Genomic DNA, 6,924 nt, shown 5'->3' with positions numbered 1-6,924 from the left:
TGGTTGTGGGGTTCTTCAGGTTAAATGAATGGAGCGTGCAGTGCTGAAAAGTTCACCTAAGAGAGGAGATCTAAAAGTTTTTCCCAGGCAATTACGCATCCTGATCAAATAAACTCATTTAAGCAATTGATCTTGGTATGTCATTTTGTCAACGTCCTTGAAATTAGCTAAAGGCTTCTCAATCTACCCGATTACACATGAGAGGGTTCTTAATGCAGACTCTTGAGATGGCAATCATCTCCGAAGAAGCCGCAATCATAATATATATTTTAATATAATACATATATATATATACATATATATACATCAATATACACATATATACATATATATATACATATATATACATACACACACAGTAGGCTTTCATACTTTGCTGCATATTAAACATCTTGTTTGGTTCGAACATATATGTGCAAAGTAAGCCTGAACAGGATTTTGTGCGGTTTAAGTTGATTGACGTAGCCAGCTTTTAACAAAAGCACTTGATCACAAGTACCGCTTTGTAAGACTGTCACATTATTCTCTGTAGATTACCTGAACCCTTTCACCCAACGCATGTGAGATCTGATTACAAGGGGCTCAACACTAGATGAACATTCTCTCACAAGGACTTCAGTATCGGGTACTTGGGCTTGCTATTTGATGTTTAAGATATGTCTCAAGCATTTTTGGTGAAATCGTCCAAGTAATTTAATGTACCTGTCATGCAATGTCCATGAATCCGATGAATACAACAGTAATTAGCACACAAGGTCTGTAAACGCAGATCTTAGTCCTGTCTGTAATGCCACAATCGAACCACACTCTCTTCTCCAACCTTCCGAAAGCTACAGATGCCTTTTGAATTCGTCTGCGGATTTCAGTGTCGAGGCAGCTATCTCTCGACTGAGAACTGCCTCGGTACACAAAGGAATCAACTACTACTAGTCTAGCACCTCAAACCATAATGTTTGGCTCCATATATGACCGGGGCGGGGCAGGAATGGACATCACCTTTGTTAAACCTCGTACGAAATGCAGTGCAGCAGTCAGCAAATCTAGCCATTTTATGCTGCATATCAGTCTCAGTCTGCGACAAAAAACAGTGCCGTCTGCATACAGTAATCCTTAACTAAGACATGATTCGGCTTTGTTCTAGCATTAAGTATCTAAGATTAAAAATGCGACCTGCGATTCAAAACTTTAACATGACATCCTGATCTCAAACCCGAAACGCATGAGCAAATATAAAAGCAAATATATATTGAGAAAAGAGTAGGGGCAGTGATATCACTTTGTTTAACACCATTGTCAACTGGGATTTAATCAGACAATTTTCCTTTAAACGAGACTCGAGCTTTTATGTCCATGTGCAGTTACTTGAATGTTCTAACAAAGGTTGGAGAACACCCTATTTTTTCTAAGATTAACCAGAGAGCACCCCTGTCGACGGCGTCAAATGCTTTATTTAGCGATCTAAAAACACTTGATACAGCGGTATATATTGTTCAATGCATTTCTCATAGACGTGCCTGCCTGAAAAAATAAAATCCATAATTCGTCTTCCAGAGCTACAGCCACTCTGGAATAGCATATGGACGAACATCCTCCAGTAACCTGTTTAATAGAAGTCGTGTGAGAGCTTTCCCAGAAGCTTCCAAAAGCGTTATCCCACGGTAGTGGTCACAAACATTATTCGCCCCCTTCTCTTTAAACAGGGTCACCAAGACACTATCAATCCAATTCTGTGGAACAGGATAACCATCTAAGATTTCCTCAACAAAATAAAGGATAGCATTAGCAATATTCACTCCTCCAATCTTAAGAAGTTCCACTGAACACCATCAAAACAAGGTTCCTGCCACTGCTGAATTGTGTTATATCCAACTGCAGTTCAACCAGACTAAGCAAACGATCCATTCTGAACATTATATCACATTCTGGTAGGCTATCAATTGCGTCAGCATATATTGTTGAGGGTTGTGAAACAACTCAGTAAAGTGGTCTTGCCATCTTTTCAAGATATTTTCTGAATCTTCAATGACGAGAGAACCATATTTCGATATCAGGGGATATATTAAAGAGGAAGGAGGACACAAATACTTGGAGTATGAGTCAATAAAATTCCTTCGAATTCTTTGTGTCAAACGCCTTTTGCATCTGCTCTGTTAGATTGGTCTACCATTTTTAGCTCACGTTGCAATGTGGTTTTGACCTCTTTTTATAGTCGCAAATTAGTTGTATGATCAGAATGATCTTCACGAAGTAAAGATTCATAATTTGTCTGTTTATTCATCAGCAACCTATTAATTTCAAGATTGTTGTCGTAAAATCAGTCCTTGTTCTCTTAAAGCCAATAAATTCAGCACCAGCAGAATAAACTTGTCTTTAAATTCACCCATGAACCATCAAATGCAATATTATCAAGCTTTGCCGCCACACTCTTTTGAACTTAAGACAACTTTAACGTGGCGACATCAATACGGTTAGGCGCATTAATGTCACTATGACGAAGTTTCATACGGATTTGTATATGAAACATTTCCTCTCACTTGTGATACGTGTCACATTTAGCACTGCGCATGACATCAACGGTATATTCATCTCGAATATAAGGTTTTCGTGTTATGATGAAATCAATTTGGTGATCATGCTTTGAACGTGAATATATACAAGTAGCTTTGTGCTATAGTTTACGGGGGAGAAAATGTTACAGATAGAAAGATTAAATTCTGAACACAGTCCATTAGCATTCATGGTACTGATACCATAGCAGCACAGAGCACTCCTAGTTTCATAGTCTTTCCCAACACGGGCATTGAAATCACCAAGAATAACAGGTTTTTCATTAATTGGTGTAGATGCAACAACAGAGCGTAGAGACTCGTCGAAACACAAGATGTCATCTTCATTCGCTTGAAGGTTTGATGCATAGACTGAAAGAATAGTGATGAATCTGTTGTGTTAGAGAGGAACACGAAGACTCATGATGCGGTCACAGATACTGGTAGGAAATTCCATAGCATCAACCAAGGATGTTTTAATCGCAAAACCGACTCCGCCATTTCTACGGATACGCCCCCACCCCGTTTTCCAATCCAGAATAGAGTGTAGCCTGATGATACCTCTGTCATTTGATCTTCTCCATAGAGACGGGCCTCTAATTGAGCAGCAATGCATATATATATATATATATATATATATATATATATATATATAGTCTCCGTAGGTCTGCAGTGACAATCGATGTCCTGCGCTCTGGATGTTTGACCCTTTATTCAGAAGAGTCGTACATTCGAACAGCATAAATAGAATTGTACTCCTTTTTAGAGGTACATTGTTGTCTGATTCCTGCTAAGATGAAACAGCATTAGCCGCAGGAAACTAACCAGTAACAGTATGATAGACAATTCTTTGTGCACCTTTTCTTCTACTTTCCCAAGACATTGGGTGAGCAGTGCTCTACTTGAATAGGGCTGGTGAGCCGCAACAACCCCACTGGAGTTGGTCTCTGTCATGTGAAGGCACAAAAACGATGTTAAAATAACATCTGTATATTGTTGTATTAAAGTGACAAACGCTTGTACGACACGAGTTCCACTCTCTAAGTCTCCGCAAGAATAACCCAGTGACAAGCTATTGCAAGATCACTGGTAATTGCTTTGGCCGCAAATTTGCCGGAACATTTGTCCTTCTTCGTTTCCTCCTTCACGTTACGGGTTAGAGTCTGCCTTCCTCCTATCACATTCTTTTTTGCTCAACATACAAATCCAAACACCTGGGCAACTCCAGGCTAAAATGCTAGTATATCTATAAAAGTGAAAGTGTATGTGTGTGTCTGTCTGTGTACATTTCCCTACGTAATAACTCTGTCAATGTTCAGTCTACAGACTTGGAATTTGATATACAAGCTATTGAGATTTTGGAAAATCTTTGCAATTCATTTTTGGCCAGAAATTGGGCTGGTAAACGATTTAGCTATTGGGCACTCTAACAAACTCCTTTGCCAATATTGGGTATTAAACATTTGAAATTTTAGATATAGCTCCGTGGACATGGACATAATTAATAACTCGATTTGGGCCCAACACAATAAATGATAAGGTGTCATAATAGGGATCAAAGTTTTAAAAATGACCTCAGCGGTCTCTACCAAATTACTCAGACAATTTTTTGCCTAAACATTTGAAATTTTGCATAAAGGGTATTCAGAGATAGGGAAAAAATTTTAATCGGTTTGAGTCGAAAATTATTGCTACCAATATATAAATGCATGTATGCATGTTTCCATGTGTGCCTAAAACTTTCGACAATAGCGACGGATTTTCACAAGATTAGTATTTCTTGGAAGCTCGTTGCTTCAGAAGACAAATACGGACACATTTGCTAAAAACATAAATTTCTTCACCCTCTATTGGACACTTTTCTACAGGTAGGTGTCGTTTTATCGCAGACATTCTCGAAAGTCTTCCCCTCTTTTCGATTGTCTAGCTTTAATTTAAAACTACGTCACTTCCGGTTTGGCGGTGGTCGTAAAAGCAAAGACGCCATGTTTTTCCCCGTTCTTTTCCTCCTTCACAGTCCGGGTTCGGGCCTGCATTCTGACTAACACCGTTTATTTTGCTCAACATACACCTCTAAACACCCGGGCAACGCCAGGCTGCAATGTTAGTATATTAAATTGTGAAGATGACTATATCGTTGAAATATTTATTATAAATAATGTGTAAGTTTATGAAGCCAATGCAACTTAGATTATGTAAAATAAAAAAAAAACACACATGTTTGTTATAAAATAAAAATGTTTCGGCGAGCAAAGCGCTCTCGTTAGGAAAAAAAAACTTGATTTTTGTTGCTCTTGTTGTTGTTGCTGTTGTTGTTGTTGTTGTGTTGCTTTTTTCTGGGGCATGTTAACTTTCGAAAATTGAAACCCGCATTGTGTTCCCCAATGATAAAATTCTTAATGTTAATCAGAATGCGTGGATTTATTAAGATTTTCGTCTCCGTTGCTTAAATTTTAAACGTAAGTTTATAATGTCAATATAACTAATTTTTGAATAAACAAAACATTTATTAGTTTAAAATTCAAAGCAATTTCGGCAAGCATTCAAACATTTTCTGCCATTAGTCAGATTAGAAACAATTTTCTCTCTTTTTCTGTGACGTTTCACTAGCGAAATGGGTGCATAGGCGAAATAAATTGAAAAAGAAATATATTACTTTTTAAATCTTCTTTTCTCCCGGCAACGGCAACTCCGCCGATTAAATAAGAATCATCATATAACTGCCATTTTTCAATCTTTACAAACTTCTTTATATGCGAAGAGTCTTTACCAAAATAATTCATTCCTCGCATATTCAATTTAATCCAATTACCTCTCCCTTTTTCCTCCATTTTTTCCCTTTTAAGCCTCAGAAGATTTGAAAATACATTTATAGAAACCTTCAAGTGAGTTCAATATTTTTCTGCCCATATAATATAGACATTTTATTGCGCCTTTTTGCATTTCTTTCGATCGCTTTATCCGATGAAATCGAAAGCGAATAAAGAAACTGTAATAAATTGGATAAATCGGCCGAAAGTTTATCGAATTCTATAAGTAAATCCAATAAGATCAATATAAACGATGAAATTTTAAGTACAAATCTGGAGAAAGAATAGCGCATGGAAGCGGTGAAGTGTGTTTTTATCAAGAAACAAAGAAAATGGATCACAGATCGATTATTCTTTTGATTCCTTATTTTCATCTGCCTTAGAAGCATATGCCGTTCATGATAGCCATGATGACTTTAAAAACATAAGCGTTTCGCATCAATTGTGTACTCCTTAAATACTGGAATTAACATAAACATGCTTATGTGTGTAATCACCCTTCTCAATGTACTAAAACTGAAAACTCAATGTTCATTCTAGAAAATAATCTTTTTTTTTACATGGTGGTGACCACTTATCAAGGCCCAGAAGCCACTCGGGGATAAGGGTTATTGTGTGTACAATAATCAATGTTATAGGATCGTAGCAATAGTTAGTATTGGAGATTTGATAAAGTGTCATTACTTAAGACGGCGGTCCATCAGGAATTTGTTTATGTTGGACGTAAAGACAGCCAAGTTGATGTCAGAAGGGAAACAGGCAAGCGGCAGAGAGTTCCAGAGGCGTGGATCTCTCAGAAAGAAGCTTTGTTCATGGAATCTAAGTTTTGATTTAGGCACAGGTTTATTCGTGTTTTTTTATTTATTTTTTTTTTTTTTTAGATATTTCATGTTGAGGATTTGTGGATTTGTGGAACAGGTCAGCATACTTGGTTAAACAGACTCAACAATCACAATACATGATATTTTGCTGAATTAGTGTCTAATATCTACACGTTATATGTTATTTAAAATTAAAATATTTGACGTTTCCAATAAAGTCTGGTGCGTGTATTTTTATCTCTAAAACTATTGATAAATAGTTTACTAATACACATTTTTAAAAATTTACTGTCTCATTATTTTTGCAGAATGAAAAAAAAACACGGGTTAATGGTTTTAATAAAGATTAAGTATCCTAGAAGTTAAGACTGTACCTAAAAATATTGAATATATAATCACACGCCCATTTATTAAAGTAGAGTTTATCATTGTAAGACAAATGTAAAATGTCATTCCAGACAGAAAGAAATATGGAACTCAACTAGGGATGAAGTGTTGAATATTTTCTATTGTTAAGTTATATTTTATTACGCCTTACTTAAATGCAATAAAAAAGTCCCTTAATCTAATATTTACAGTAAACTCTTACGGGCACTAGCATAGTATTGGTTCTATGCTAATTGTAGAATTTTCTTAGGGTTTACTTCCACTTTTCTACAGAGAGGAAAAAGTATAGTGTATTTTTATGTTATATTTCCCCCTGGTTATAACCACGTCTCTTTAAGTAAATAAGATATCTGTTCGACA

The sequence above is a fragment of the Euprymna scolopes genome, chromosome 37, assembly GCF_053919585.1.
Source record: "Euprymna scolopes isolate OS-2025 chromosome 37, ASM5391958v1, whole genome shotgun sequence".
NCBI lineage: Eukaryota > Metazoa > Mollusca > Cephalopoda > Sepiida > Sepiolidae > Euprymna > Euprymna scolopes.
Note: the sequence above shows the minus strand (reverse complement) of the source record.